The 15,399-nt window shown below is 42.9% G+C and overlaps 9 non-coding genes across 9 annotated transcripts; all 9 read left to right on the forward strand.

Annotated features, from left to right (window-relative positions):
- The first annotated feature begins 1,102 nt into the window (after positions 1–1,102).
- On the forward strand, positions 1,103–1,173 carry trnag-gcc (transfer RNA glycine (anticodon GCC)). Its single transcript has one exon. It is a non-coding gene; the product is annotated as a tRNA-Gly (tRNA).
- Positions 1,174–1,369: 196 nt separating this feature from the next.
- Positions 1,370–1,442, forward strand: trnam-cau (transfer RNA methionine (anticodon CAU)). Its single transcript has one exon. It is a non-coding gene; the product is annotated as a tRNA-Met (tRNA).
- A 1,139-nt stretch (positions 1,443–2,581) lies between these two features.
- On the forward strand, positions 2,582–2,652 carry trnag-gcc (transfer RNA glycine (anticodon GCC)). The gene has a single exon. It is a non-coding gene; the product is annotated as a tRNA-Gly (tRNA).
- Positions 2,653–4,184: 1,532 nt separating this feature from the next.
- Positions 4,185–4,257, forward strand: trnam-cau (transfer RNA methionine (anticodon CAU)). Its single transcript has one exon. It is a non-coding gene; the product is annotated as a tRNA-Met (tRNA).
- A 3,296-nt stretch (positions 4,258–7,553) lies between these two features.
- Positions 7,554–7,626, forward strand: trnam-cau (transfer RNA methionine (anticodon CAU)). Its single transcript has one exon. It is a non-coding gene; the product is annotated as a tRNA-Met (tRNA).
- Positions 7,627–9,468: 1,842 nt separating this feature from the next.
- On the forward strand, positions 9,469–9,539 carry trnag-gcc (transfer RNA glycine (anticodon GCC)). Its single transcript has one exon. It is a non-coding gene; the product is annotated as a tRNA-Gly (tRNA).
- Positions 9,540–11,983: 2,444 nt separating this feature from the next.
- On the forward strand, positions 11,984–12,054 carry trnag-gcc (transfer RNA glycine (anticodon GCC)). The gene has a single exon. It is a non-coding gene; the product is annotated as a tRNA-Gly (tRNA).
- Positions 12,055–13,409: 1,355 nt separating this feature from the next.
- On the forward strand, positions 13,410–13,480 carry trnag-gcc (transfer RNA glycine (anticodon GCC)). Its single transcript has one exon. It is a non-coding gene; the product is annotated as a tRNA-Gly (tRNA).
- Positions 13,481–15,315: 1,835 nt separating this feature from the next.
- Positions 15,316–15,386, forward strand: trnag-gcc (transfer RNA glycine (anticodon GCC)). Its single transcript has one exon. It is a non-coding gene; the product is annotated as a tRNA-Gly (tRNA).
- Positions 15,387–15,399: the final 13 nt, after the last annotated feature.

Below are 15,399 nucleotides of genomic sequence, written 5' to 3' on the forward strand. Positions count from 1 at the left end.
ATGCGAAAAGATGTTTACATTTTTTCAATTTAGCATGCTTTTTCCCTCAGCCTCGGTAGTTCAGTGGTGATGAGGATAGATGTGATGAGGTGTTTACATTTTTTGTCAAGCCTGACACGAGGCAGGTCTATTGTAGAATGGCCAGCTTGGACATATGTGCAGTCCTCTACCTTCTAGAGAGAGCATTGGTAATGCAAAGGACAAAGGAATAAAGGCTTTAGGAGAACAAGTGTTTTTTTCCGTGAACTCTAGATGCTTAAAGCATATATAAAACCTAAAATTCAACCCAAACTAAAGCGGACATCCAGGATTTGCGCTCCCCTGTCTAACACCCAAGATGTGTGCCAGTCAAGGAGCTTAGATTTCAACACCTGCAAATTTTCACACCACTAGAAGGGCATGAAACAGAACAAAGGAAAAAGGGAAGGTATGCTATAAAGATGTTTTAAGACATTTCTACCTTCTCTCCATCTCTTGAGTAGACGTGATGGGTGGACAGCTTCCGAAACAGTTTTCCAACAAAACATTCTGTCCCAAGTACTAACTTCATTAGTGTGACTGTCCAGAGGTGCAGTGGAACACAATGTGGGCATTGGTAGTTCAGTGGTGATGAGGTTAGTGTTGGGTTTAGTACGTAGTACTGATGGACCATCAAAAAACATTCTGTCTACACGCGATGGCGTCTTCAATGGAACTCCTTTCTCCGGCACATGGGCATTGGTGGTTCAGTGGTCGAATTCTCGCCTCTGCATCTGCAAATTCTCACCCCACTAGAATGGCATGAAACACAACAAAGGGAAAAAGGAAGGTATGCTATAAAGATGATTTAAGACACTTCTACCTTCTCTCCATCTCTTGAGTAGACACGAGGGTTGGGCAGTTTCCGAAACTGTTTTACCTTTCAGCAAAACATTCTGTCCCAAGTACAAATGTCATTAGTGCGACTGTCCAGTGGTGCAGTGGAACACAATGTGGGCATTGGTAGTTCAGTGGTGATGAGGTTAGTATGTGGTTTAGTATGTAGTACTGATGGACCATCAAGAAAAAGATTCTGTCTACACGCGATGGCGTCTTCAATGGAACTCCTTTTTCCAACACGTGGGCATTGGTGGTTCAGTGGTCGAATTCTCGCCTGCCACGCGGGAGACCCGGGTTCGATTCCCGGCCAATGCAAGCACCTCTTTAAAAGTCTCACAACTCAAAATGAGCGCAGCTTGACTGACTGATATGCAGTAACAGAGGTCTCAGCCTTCTATTTATTCTCAGGACAATTAATGAAGACCCAATTAAGTGTGTCAATGCTATTGTCTTTATGAAATGCGAAAAGGTGTTTACAATTGTTTTTCAATTTAGCAGGCGCATTCCCTCAGCCTCGTTGGCGCAGTTGGCAGCGCGTCAGTCTCATAATCTGAAGGTCGTGAGTTCAAGCCTCACACGAGGCAGGTTTTTCGTAGAATGGACAGCTTCGACATATGTGCGGTCCTCTACCTTCCAGAGACAGCATTGGTAATCCAAAGGTCAAAGGAATAAAGTCTTCAGCACAACAAGTGTTCTTTCCGTGAACTCCAGCTCCCCTCTCTAGTACCGAGACTTGTGCCAGTCAAGGAGCTTAGACTTCAACACCTGCACATTTTCACACCACTAGAATGACATGAAACAGAAAAAAGGAAAAAGGGAGGGTATGCTATAAAGATGTTTTGAGACAGTTCTACCTTCTCTCCATCTCTTGAGTAGACTTGAGGGCTGGGCAGGCTCCGAAACTGTTTTACAACAAAACATTCTGTCCCAAGTACTAACCTCATTAGTCTGAAGACAATTAATGAAGACTCAATTAAGGGCGTCAATGCTATTGCCTTTGTGAAATGCGAAAAGATGTTTACATTTTTTCAATTTAGCATGCTTTTTCCCTCAGCCTCGGAAGTTCAGTGGTGATGAGGATAGATGTGATGAGGTGTTTACATTTTTTGTCAAGCCTGACACGAGGCAGGTCTATTGTAGAATGGCCAGCTTGGACATATGTGCAGTCCTCTACCTTCTAGAGAGAGCATTGGTAATGCAAAGGACAAAGGAATAGAGGCTTTAGGAGAACAAGTGTTTTTTTCCGTGAACTCTAGATGCTTAAAGCATATATAAAACCTAAAATTCAAGCCGAACTAAAGCGGACATCCAGGAATTGCGCTCCCCTGTCTAATACCCAAGATGTGTGCCAGTCAAGGAGCTTAGATTTCAACACCTGCAAATTTTCACACCACTAGAAGGGCATGAAACAGAACAAAGGAAAAAGGGAAGGTATGCTATAAAGATGTTCTACGACATTTCTACCTTCTCTCCATCTGTTGAGTAGACGTGATGGGTGGACAGCTTCCGAAACAGTTTTACCTTTCAACAAAACATTCTGTCCCAAGTACAAATGTCATTAGTGCGACTGTCCAGTGGTGCAGTGGAACACAATGTGGGCATTGGTAGTTCAGTGGTGATGAGGTTAGTATGTGGTTTAGTACGTAGTACTGATGGACCATCAAAAAACATTCTGTCTACACGCGATGGCGTCTTCAATGGAACTCCTTTTTACAACACGTGGGCATTGGTGGTTCAGTGGTCGAATTCTCGCCTGCCACGCGGGAGACCCGGGTTCGATTCCCGGCCAATGCAAGCGCCTCTTTGAAAGTCTCAGCTTGACTGACTGATATGCAGTAACAGAGGTCTCAGCCTTCTATTTATTCTCAGGACAATTAATGAAGACCCAATTAAGTGTGTCAATGCTATTGTCTTTATGAAATGCGAAAAGGTGTTTACAATTAACAGTTGGCAGCGCGTCAGTCTCATAATCTGAAGGTCGTGAGTTCAAGCCTAACACGAGGCAGGTTTTTCGTAGAATGGACAGCTTCGACATATGTGCGGTCCTCTACCTTCCAGAGACAGCATTGGTAATCCAAAGGTCAAAGGAATAAAGTCTTCAGCACAACAAGTGTTCTTTCTGTGAACTCCAGCTCCCCTCTCTAGTACCGAGATTTGTGCCAGTCAAGGAGCTTAGACTTCAACACCTGCACATTTTCACACCACTAGAATGACATGAAACAGAACAAAGGAAAAAGGGAGGGTATGCTATAAAGATGTTTTGAGACAGTTCTACCTTCTCTCCATCTCTTGAGTAGACTTGAGGGCTGGGCAGCTTCCAAAACTGTTTTACAACAAAACATTCTGTCCCAAGTACTAACCTCATTAGTCTGAAGACAATTAATGAAGACTCAATTAAGGGCGTCAATGCTATTGCCTTTGTGAAATGCGAAAAGATGTTTACATTTTTTCAATTTAGCATGCTTTTTCCCTCAGCCTCGGAAGTTCAGTGGTGATGAGGATAGATGTGATGAGGTGTTTACATTTTTTGTCAAGCCTGACACGAGGCAGGTCTATTGTAGAATGGCCAGCTTGGACATATGTGCAGTCCTCTACCTTCTAGAGAGAGCATTGGTAATGCAAAGGACAAAGGAATAAAGGCTTTAGGAGAACAAGTGTTTTTTTCCGTGAACTCTAGATGCTTAAAGCATATATAAAACCTAAAATTCAAGCCAAACTAAAGCGGACATCCAGGAATTGCGCTCCCCTGTCTAATACCCAAGCTGTGTGCCAGTCAAGGAGCTTAGATTTCAACACCTGCAAATTTTCACACCACTAGAAGGGCATGAAACAGAACAAAGGAAAAAGGGAAGGTATGCTATAAAGATGTTTTAAAACATTTCTAACTTCTCTACATCTCTTGAGTAGACGTGATGGGTGGACAGCTTCCGAAACAGTTTTCCAACAAAACATTCTGTCCCAAGTACTAACTTCATTAGTGTGACTGTCCAGAGGTGCAGTGGAACACAATGTGGGCATTGGTAGTTCAGTGGTGATGAGGTTAGTGTTGGGTTTAGTACGTAGTACTGATGGACCATCAAAAAACATTCTGTCTACACGCGATGGCGTCTTCAATGGAACTCCTTTCTCCGGCACATGGGCATTGGTGGTTCAGTGGTCGAATTCTCGCCTCTGCATCTGCAAATTCTCACCCCACTAGAATGGCATGAAACACAACAAAGGGAAAAAGGAAGGTATGCTATAAAGATGATTTATTTTTTTTCGCATTTATGAAATGCGAAAAGGTGTTTACAATTGTTTTTCAATTTAGCAGGCACATTCCCTCAGCCTCGTTGGCGCAGTTGGCAGCGCGTCAGTCTCATAATCTGAAGGTCGTGAGTTCAAGCCTCACACGAGGTAGGTTTTTCGTATAATGGACAGCTTCGACATATGTGCGGTCCTCTACCTTCCAGAGACAGCATTGGTAATCCAAAGGTCAAAGGAATAAAGTCTTCAGCACAACAAGTGTTCTTTCCGTGAACTCCAGCTCCCCTCTCTAGTACTGAGATTTGTGCCAGTCAAGGAGCTTAGACTTCAACACCTGCACATTTTCACACCACTAGAATGACATGAAACAGAACAAAGGAAAAAGGGAGGGTATGCTATAAAGATGTTTTGAGACAGTTCTACCTTCTCTCCATCTCTTGAGTAGACGTGAGGGCTGGGCAATTAATGAAGACCCAATTAAGTGTGTCAATGCTATTGTCTTTATGAAATGCGAAAAGGTGTTTACAATTGTTTTTCAATTTAGCAGGCGCATTCCCTCAGCCTCGTTGGCGCCGTTGGCAGCGCGTCAGTCTCATAATCTGAAGGTCGTGAGTTCAAGCCTCACACGAGGCAGGTTTTTCGTAGAATGGACAGCTTCGACATATGTGCGGTCCTCTACCTTCCAGAGACAGCATTGGTAATCCAAAGGTCAAAGGAATAAAGTCTTCAGCACAGCAAGTGTTCTATCCGTGAACTCCAGCTCCCCTCTCTAGTACCGAGATTTGTGCCAGTCAAGGAGCTTAGACTTCAACACCTGCACATTTTCACACCACTAGAATGACATGAAACAGAACAAAGGAAAAAGGGAGGGTATGCTATAAAGATGTTTTGAGACAGTTCTACCTTCTCTCCATCTCTTGAGTAGACGTGAGGGCTGGGCAGCCTCCGAAACTGTTTTACAACAAAACATTCTGTCCCAAGTACTAACCTCATTAGTCTGAAGACAATTAATGAAGACTCAATTAAGGGCGTCAATGCTATTGCCTTTGTGAAATGCGAAAAGATGTTTACATTTTTTCAATTTAGCATGCTTTTTCCCTCAGCCTCGGTAGTTCAGTGGTGATGAGGATAGATGTGATGAGGTGTTTACATTTTTTGTCAAGCCTGACACGAGGCAGGTCTATTGTAGAATGGCCAGCTTGGACATATGTGCAGTCCTCTACCTTCTAGAGAGAGCATTGGTAATGCAAAGGACAAAGGAATAAAGGCTTTAGGAGAACAAGTGTTTTTTTCCGTGAACTCTAGATGCTTAAAGCATATATAAAACCTAAAATTCAAGCCAAACTAAAGCGGACATCCAGGAATTGCGCTCCCCTGTCTAATACCCAAGATGTGTGCCAGTCAAGGAGCTTAGATTTCAACACCTGCAAATTTTCACACCACTAGAAGGGCATGAAACAGAACAAAGGAAAAAGGGAAGGTATGCTATAAAGATGTTTTAAGACATTTCTACCTTCTCTCCATCTGTTGAGTAGACGTGATGGGTGGACAGCTTCCGAAACAGTTTTACCTTTCAACAAAACATTCTGTCCCAAGTACAAATGTCATTAGTGCAACTGTCCAGTGGTGCAGTGGAACACAATGTGGGCATTGGTAGTTCAGTGGTGATGAGGTTAGTATGTGGTTTAGTACGTAGTACTGATGGACCATCAGAAAACATTCTGTCTACACGCGATGGCGTCTTCAATGGAACTCCTTTTTCCAACACGTGGGCATTGGTGGTTCAGTGGTCGAATTCTCGCCTGCCACGCGGGAGACCCGGGTTCGATTCCCTGCCAATGCAAGCGCCTCTTTAAAAGTCTCAGCTTGACTGACTGATATGCAGTAACAGAGGTCTCAGCCTTCTATTTATTCTCAGGACAATTAATGAAGACCCAATTAAGTGTTTCAATGCTATTGTCTTTATGAAATGCGAAAAGGTGTTTACAATTAACAGTTGGCAGCGCGTCAGTCTCATAAACTGAAGGTCGTGAGTTCAAGCCTCACACGAGGCAGGTTTTTCGTAGAATGGACAGCTTCGACATATGTGCGGTCCTCTACCTTCCAGAGACAGCATTGGTAATCCAAAGGTCAAAGGAATAAAGTCTTCAGCACAACAAGTGTTCTTTCCGTGAACTCCAGCTCCCCTCTCTAGTACCGAGATTTGTGCCAGTCAAGGAGCTTAGACTTCAACACCTGCACATTTTCACACCACTAGAATGACATGAAACAGAACAAAGGAAAAAGGGAGGGTATGCTATAAAGATGTTTTGAGACAGTTCTACCTTCTCTCCATCTCTTGAGTAGACGTGAGGGCTGGGCAGCCTCCGAAACTGTTTTACCATCCAACAAAACATTCTGTCCCAAGTACTAACCTCAATAGTCTGAAGACAATTAATGAAGACTCAATTAAGGGCGTCAATGCTATTGCCTTTGTGAAATGCGAAAAGATGTTTACATTTTTTCAATTTAGCATGCTTTTTCCCTCAGCCTCGGTAGTTCAGTGGTGATGAGGATAGATGTGATGAGGTGTTTACATTTTTTATCAAGCCTGACACGAGGCAGGTCTATTGTAGAATGGCCAGATTGGACATATGTGCAGTCCTCTACCTTCTAGAGAGAGCATTGGTAATGCAAAGGACAAAGGAAGAAAGGCTTTAGGAGAACAAGTGTTTTTTTCCGTGAACTCTAGATGCTTAAAGCATATATAAAACCTAAAATTCAACCCAAACTAAAGCGGACATCCAGGAATTGCGCTCCCCTGTCTAATACCCAAGCTGTGTGCCAGTCAAGGAGCTTAGATTTCAACACCTGCAAATTTTCACACCACTAGAAGGGCATGAAACAGAACAAAGGAAAAAGGGAAGGTATGCTATAAAGATGTTTTAAGACATTTCTACCTTCTCTCCATCTCTTGAGTAGACGTGATGGGTGGACAGCTTCCGAAACAGTTTTACCTTTCAACAAAACATTCTGTCCCAAGTACAAATGTCATTAGTGCGACTGTCCAGTGGTGCAGTGGAACACAATGTGGGCATTGGTAGTTCAGTGGTGATGAGGTTAGTATGTGGTTTAGTATGTAGTACTGATGGACCATCAAGAAAAAGATTCTGTCTACACGCGATGGCGTCTTCAATGGAACTCCTTTTTCCAATACGTGGGCATTGGTGGTTCAATGGTCGAATTCTCGCCTGCCACGCGGGAGAGCCGGGTTCGATTCCCGACCAATGCAAGCGCCTCTTTAAAAGTCTCAGCTTGACTGACTGATATGCAGTAACAGAGGTCTCAGCCTTCTATTTATTCTCAGGACAATTAATGAAGACCCAATTAAGTGTGTCAATGCTATTGTCTTTATGAAATGCGAAAAGGTGTTTACAATTGTTTTTCAATTTAGCAGGCACATTCCCTCAGCCTCGTTGGCGCAGTTGGCAGCGCGTCAGTCTCATAATCTGAAGGTCGTGAGTTCAAGCCTCACACGAGGCAGGTTTTTCGTAGAATGGACAGCTTCGACATATGTGCGGTCCTCTACCTTCCAGAGACAGCATTGGTAATCCAAAGGTCAAAGGAATAAAGTCTTCAGCACAACAAGTGTTCTTTCTGTGAACTCCAGCTCCCCTCTCTAGTACCGAGATTTGTGCCAGTCAAGGAGCTTAGACTTCAACACCTGCACATTTTCACACCACTAGAATGACATGAAACAGAAAAAAGGAAAAAGGGAGGGTATGCTATAAAGATGTTTTGAGACAGTTCTACCTTCTCTCCATCTCTTGAGTAGACGTGAGGGCTGGGCAGCCTCCGAAACTGTTTTACCATCCAACAAAACATTCTGTCCCAAGTACTAACCTCAATAGTCTGAAGACAATTAATGAAGACTCAATTAAGGGCGTCAATGCTATTGCCTTTGTGAAATGCGAAAAGATGTTTACATTTTTTGAATTTAGCATGCTTTTTCCCTCAGCCTCGGTAGTTCAGTGGTGATGAGGATAGATGTGATGAGGTGTTTACATTTTTTGTCAAGCCTGACACGAGGCAGGTCTATTGTAGAATGGCCAGCTTGGACATATGTGCAGTCCTCTACCTTCTAGAGAGAGCATTGGTAATGCAAAGGACAAAGGAATAAAGGCTTTAGGAGAACAAGTGTTTTTTTCCGTGAACTCTAGATGCTTAAAGCATATATAAAACCTAAAATTCAATCCAAACTAAAGCGGACATCCAGGAATTGCGCTCCCCTGTCTAATACCCAAGATGTGTGCCAGTCAAGGAGCTTAGATTTCAACACCTGCAAATTTTCACACCACTAGAAGGGCATGAAACAGTTGGCAGCGCGTCAGTCTCATAATCTGAAGGTCGTGAGTTCAAGCCTCACACGAGGCAGGTTTTTCGTAGAATGGACAGCTTCGACATATGTGCGGTCCTCTACCTTCCAGAGACAGCATTGGTAATCCAAAGGTCAAAGGAATAAAGTCTTCAGCACAACAAGTGTTCTTTCCGTGAACTCCAGCTCCCCTCTCTAGTACCGAGACTTGTGCCAGTCAAGGAGCTTAGACTTCAACACCTGCACATTTTCACACCACTAGAATGACATGAAACAGAACAAAGGAAAAAGGGAGGGTATTCTATAAAGATGTTTTGAGACAGTTCTACCTTCTCTCCATCTCTTGAGTAGACGTGAGGGCTGGGCAGCCTCCGAAACTGTTTTACAACAAAACATTCTGTCCCAAGTACTAACCTCATTAGTCTGAAGACAATTAATGAAGACTCAATTAAGGGCGTCAATGCTATTGCCTTTGTGAAATGCGAAAAGATGTTTACATTTTTTCAATTTAGCATGCTTTTTCCCTCAGCCTTTTCCGTGAACTCTAGATGCTTAAAGCATATATAAAACCTAAAATTCAATCCAAACTAAAGCGGACATCCAGAAATTGCGCTCCCCTGTCTAATACCCAAGATGTGTGCCAGTCAAGGAGCTTAAATTTCAACACCTGCAAATTTTCACACCACTAGAAGGGCATGAAACAGAACAAAGGAAAAAGGGAAGGTATGCTATAAAGATGTTTTAAAACATTTCTACCTTCTCTCCATCTCTTGAGTAGACGTGATGGGTGGACAGCTTCCGAAACAGTTTTCCAACAAAACATTCTGTCCCAAGTACTAACTTCATTAGTGTGACTGTCCAGAGGTGCAGTGGAACACAATGTGGGCATTGGTAGTTCAGTGGTGATGAGGTTAGTGTGTGGTTTAGTACGTAGTACTGATGGACCATCAAAAAACATTCTGTCTACACGCGATGGCGTCTTCAATGGAACTCCTTTTTACAACACGTGGGCATTGGTGGTTCAGTGGTCGAATTCTCGCCTGCCACGCGGGAGACCCGGGTTCGATTCCCGGCCAATGCAAGCGCCTCATTAAAAGTCTCAGCTTGACTGACTGATATGCAGTAACAGAGGTCTCAGCTTTCTATGTATTCTCAGGACAATTAATGAAGACCCAATTAAGTGTGTCAATGCTATTGTCTTTATGAAATGCGAAAAGGTGTTTACAATTAACAGTTGGCAGCGCGTCAGTCTCATAATCTGAAGGTCGTGAGTTCAAGCCTAACACGAGGCAGGTTTTTCGTAGAATGGACAGCTTCGACATATGTGCGGTCCTCTACCTTCCAGAGACAGCATTGGTAATCCAAAGGTCAAAGGAATAAAGTCTTCAGCACAACAAGTGTTCTTTCCGTGAACTCCAGCTCCCCTCTCTAGTACCGAGATTTGTGCCAGTCAAGGAGCTTAGACTTCAACACCTGCACATTTTCACACCACTAGAATGACATGAAACAGAACAAAGGAAAAAGGGAGGGTATGCTATAAAGATGTTTTGAGACAGTTCTACCTTCTCTCCATCTCTTGAGTAGACGTGAGGGCTGGGCAGCCTCCGAAACTGTTTTACCATCCAACAAAACATTCTGTCCCAAGTACTAACCTCAATAGTCTGAAGACAATTAATTTTCAATTCAATTCAATTCAACTTTATTTATATAGCGCCAATTTACAACAAAGTCATCTCAAGGCACTTTTGGTTGGAACAGGGTCTAAAAGACATGTTGTTAGTTTTGAGGAGGCGATAGTTGAACTTAGCTCAGTGAGATCTATGGGTGAAAAACAGTCTAAGATGTATTGGGGCCTTATTGAGGATTCTAGAGCTGTTGTACATGAAGATCTATCTGTAATATTTGTAGGGAGGATCTGGTGAACCTTTTCCCTAATGGCTGCAATTTTATCAGTAAAGAAAGTCATAAAGTCATTGCTGCTCAAAGTTAAGGGTATACTAGGCTCAACAGAACTATGGCTCTTAGTCAGCCTGGCTACAGTGCTGAACAGAAACCGGGGGTTGTTCTTGTTTTCCTCTATTAGTGCGGAATAATATGCTGTTCTGGCATCACGGAGAGCTTTTTTGTACACTTTTAAACTGTTTTTCCAGGCTAACCGGGATTCTTCTAAATTAGTGGAACGCCACTTCCTCTCTAATTTTCGTGACGCCTGCTTTAAGCTGTGCATTTGTGAATTGTACCATGGAGGTCGCCTCCTCTGATTCACTGCCTTCTTTTTCAGAGGGGCAACTGTATCTAGTATCATACGCAATGAGGCTGCAGAATCGTCAACTAAGTAATCAATTTGTACAGGAGTAAGATGGCTACTCACCATAGTATTGACACATGGTGGTGAAAAAGATGAAGAAATAATTTCTTTAAATGTATTCACAGCATTTTCAGATAAACATCTGCTGTAGTGGAATTTTTTCCTAACTGCTGTATAGTCCGTTATTGTAAATTCAAATGTTATTAGAAAATGGTCAGACAAAAGAGAGTTATGAGGAAATACTATTAAATTATCAGTTTCAATGCCATATGTAAGTACAAGGTCTAATGTGTGACTAAAACAGTGAGTGGGTTTATTTACATTTTGGGAAAAACCAATTGAATCTAGTAATGAATTAAACGCAGTGCTCAGGCAGTTACTGTCAGCATCTACATGGATGTTAAAGTCACCCACTATAATGACTTTATCTGTACTAAGCAATAAATCAGATAGAAAATTAATGAAGACTCAATTAAGGGCGTCAATGCTATTGCCTTTGTGAAATGCGAAAAGATGTTTACATTTTTTCAATTTAGCATGCTTTTTCCCTCAGCCTCGGTAGTTCAGTGGTGATGAGGATAGATGTGATGAGGTGTTTACATTTTTTGTCAAGCCTGACACGAGGCAGGTCTATTGTAGAATGGCCAGCTTGGACATATGTGCAGTCCTCTACCTTCTAGAGAGAGCATTGGTAATGCAAAGGACAAAGGAATAAAGGCTTTAGGAGAACAAGTGTTTTTTTCCGTGAACTCTAGATGCTTAAAGCATATATAAAACCTAAAATTCAACCCAAACTAAAGCGGACATCCAGGAATTGCGCTCCCCTGTCTAATACCCAAGATGTGTGCCAGTCAAGGAGCTTAGATTTCAACACCTGCAAATTTTCACACCACTAGAAGGGCATGAAACAGAACAAAGGAAAAAGGGAAGGTATGCTATAAAGATGTTTTAAAACATTTCTACCTTCTCTCCATCTCTTGAGTAGACGTGATGGGTGGACAGCTTCCGAAACAGTTTTCCAACAAAACATTCTGTCCCAAGTACTAACTTCATTAGTGTGACTGTCCAGAGGTGCAGTGGAACACAATGTGGGCATTGGTAGTTCAGTGGTGATGAGGTTAGTGTGTGGTTTAGTACGTAGTACTGATGGACCATCAAAAAACATTCTGTCTACACGCGATGGCGTCTTCAATGGAACTCCTTTTTACAACACGTGGGCATTGGTGGTTCAGTGGTCGAATTCTCGCCTGCCACGCGGGAGACCCGGGTTCGATTCCCGGCCAATGCAAGCGCCTCTTTAAAAGTCTCAGCTTGACTGACTGATATGCAGTAACAGAGGTCTCAGCCTTCTATTTATTCTCAGGACAATTAATGAAGACCCAATTAAGTGTGTCAATGCTATTGTCTTTATGAAATGCGAAAAGGTGTTTACAATTAACAGTTGGCAGCGCGTCAGTCTCATAATCTGAAGGTCGTGAGTTCAAGCCTAACACGAGGCAGGTTTTTCGTAGAATGGACAGCTTCGACATATGTGCGGTCCTCTACCTTCCAGAGACAGCATTGGTAATCCAAAGGTCAAAGGAATAAAGTCTTCAGCACAACAAGTGTTCTTTCCGTGAACTCCAGCTCCCCTCTCTAGTACCGAGATTTGTGCCAGTCAAGGAGCTTAGACTTCAACACCTGCACATTTTCACACCACTAGAATGACATGAAACAGAACAAAGGAAAAAGGGAGGGTATGCTATAAAGATGTTTTGAGACAGTTCTACCTTCTCTCCATCTCTTGAGTAGACGTGAGGGCTGGGCAGCCTCCGAAACTGTTTTACCATCCAACAAAACATTCTGTCCCAAGTACTAACCTCAATAGTCTGAAGACAATTAATGAAGACTCAATTAAGGGCGTCAATGCTATTGCCTTTGTGAAATGCGAAAAGATGTTTACATTTTTTCAATTTAGCATGCTTTTTCCCTCAGCCTCGGTAGTTCAGTGGTGATGAGGATAGATGTGATGAGGTGTTTACATTTTTTGTCAAGCCTGACACGAGGCAGGTCTATTGTAGAATGGCCAGCTTGGACACATGTGCAGTCCTCTACCTTCTAGAGAGAGCATTGGTAATGCAAAGGACAAAGGAATAAAGGCTTTAGGAGAACAAGTGTTTTTTTCCGTGAACTCTAGATGCTTAAAGCATATATAAAACCTAAAATTCAACCCAAACTAAAGCGGACATCCAGGAATTGCGCTCCCCTGTCTAATACCCAAGATGTGTGCCAGTCAAGGAGCTTAGATTTCAACACCTGCAAATTTTCACACCACTAGAAGGGCATGAAACACAACAAAGGAAAAAGGGAAGGTATGCTATAAAGATGTTCTACGACATTTCTACCTTCTCTCCATCTGTTGAGTAGACATGATGGGTGGACAGCTTCCGAAACAGTTTTACCTTTCAACAAAACATTCTGTCCCAAGTACAAATGTCATTAGTGCGACTGTCCAGTGGTGCAGTGGAACACAATGTGGGCATTGGTAGTTCAGTGGTGATGAGGTTAGTATGTGGTTTAGTACGTAGTACTGATGGACCATCAAAAAACATTCTGTCTACACGCGATGGCGTCTTCAATGGAACTCCTTTTTACAACACGTGGGCATTGGTGGTTCAGTGGTCGAATTCTCGCCTGCCACGCGGGAGACCCGGGTTCGATTCCCGGCCAATGCAAGCGCCTCTTTGAAAGTCTCAGCTTGACTGACTGATATGCAGTAACAGAGGTCTCAGCCTTCTATTTATTCTCAGGACAATTAATGAAGACCCAATTAAGTGTGTCAATGCTATTGTCTTTATGAAATGCGAAAAGGTGTTTACAATTAACAGTTGGCAGCGCGTCAGTCTCATAATCTGAAGGTCGTGAGTTCAAGCCTAACACGAGGCAGGTTTTTCGTAGAATGGACAGCTTCGACATATGTGCGGTCCTCTACCTTCCAGAGACAGCATTGGTAATCCAAAGGTCAAAGGAATAAAGTCTTCAGCACAACAAGTGTTCTTTCTGTAAACTCCAGCTCCCCTCTCTAGTACCGAGATTTGTGCCAGTCAAGGAGCTTAGACTTCAACACCTGCACATTTTCACAACACTAGAATGACATGAAACAGAACAAAGGAAAAAGGGAGGGTATGCTATAAAGATGTTTTGAGACAGTTCTACCTTCTCTCCATCTCTTGAGTAGACGTGAGGGCTGGGCAATTAATGAAGACCCAATTAAGTGTGTCAATGCTATTGTCTTTATGAAATGCGAAAAGGTGATTACAATTGTTTTTCAATTTAGCAGGCGCATTCCCTCAGCCTCGTTGGCGCCGTTGGCAGCGCGTCAGTCTCATAATCTGAAGGTCGTGAGTTCAAGCCTCACACGAGGCAGGTTTTTCGTAGAATGGACAGCTTCGACATATGTGCGGTCCTCTACCTTCCAGAGACAGCATTGGTAATCCAAAGGTCAAAGGAATAAAGTCTTCAGCACAACAAGTGTTCTTTCCGTGAACTCCAGCTCCCCTCTCTAGTACCGAGATTTGTGCCAGTCAAGGAGCTTAGACTTCAACACCTGCACATTTTCACACCACTAGAATGACATGAAACAGAACAAAGGAAAAAGGGAGGGTATGCTATAAAGATGTTTTGAGACAGTTCTACCTTCTCTCCATCTCTTGAGTAGACGTGAGGGCTGGGCAGCCTCCGAAACTGTTTTATCATCCAACAAAACATTCTGTCCCAAGTACTAACCTCAATAGTCTGAAGACAATTAATGAAGACTCAATTAAGGGCGTCAATGCTATTGCCTTTGTGAAATGCGAAAAGATGTTTACATTTTTTCAATTTAGCATGCTTTTTCCCTCAGCCTCGGTAGTTCAGTGGTGATGAGGATAGATGTGATGAGGTGTTTACATTTTTTGTCAAGCCTGACACAAGGCAGGTCTATTGTAGAATGGCCAGCTTGGACATATGTGCAGTCCTCTACCTTCTAGAGAGAGCATTGGTAATGCAAAGGACAAAGGAATAAAGGCTTTAGGAGAACAAGTGTTTTTTTCCGTGAACTCTAGATGCTTAAAGCATATATAAAACCTAAAATTCAAGCCAAACTAAAGCGGACATCCAGGAATTGCGCTCCCCTGTCTAATACCCAAGATGTGTGCCAGTCAAGGAGCTTAGATTTCAACACCTGCAAATTTTCACACCACTAGAAGGGCATGAAACAGAACAAAGGAAAAAGGGAAGGTATGCTATAAAGATGTTTTAAGACATTTCTACCTTCTCTCCATCTGTTGAGTAGACGTGATGGGTGGACAGCTTCCGAAACAGTTTTACCTTTCAACAAAACATTCTGTCCCAAGTACAAATGTCATTAGTGCGACTGTCCAGTGGTGCAGTGGAACACAATGTGGGCATTGGTAGTTCAGTGGTGATGAGGTTAGTATGTGGTTTAGTACGTAGTACTGATGGACCATCAAAAAACATTCTGTCTACACGCGATGGCGTCTTCAATGGAACTCCTTTTTACAACACATGGGCATTGGTGGTTCAGTGGTCGAATTCTCGCCTGCCACGCGGGAGACCCGGGTTCGATTCCCGGCCAATGCAAGCGCCTCTTTAA

This window comes from Channa argus, unplaced genomic scaffold (genome assembly GCF_033026475.1).
Source record: "Channa argus isolate prfri unplaced genomic scaffold, Channa argus male v1.0 Contig022, whole genome shotgun sequence".
In the NCBI taxonomy this organism is placed as follows: domain Eukaryota; kingdom Metazoa; phylum Chordata; class Actinopteri; order Anabantiformes; family Channidae; genus Channa; species Channa argus.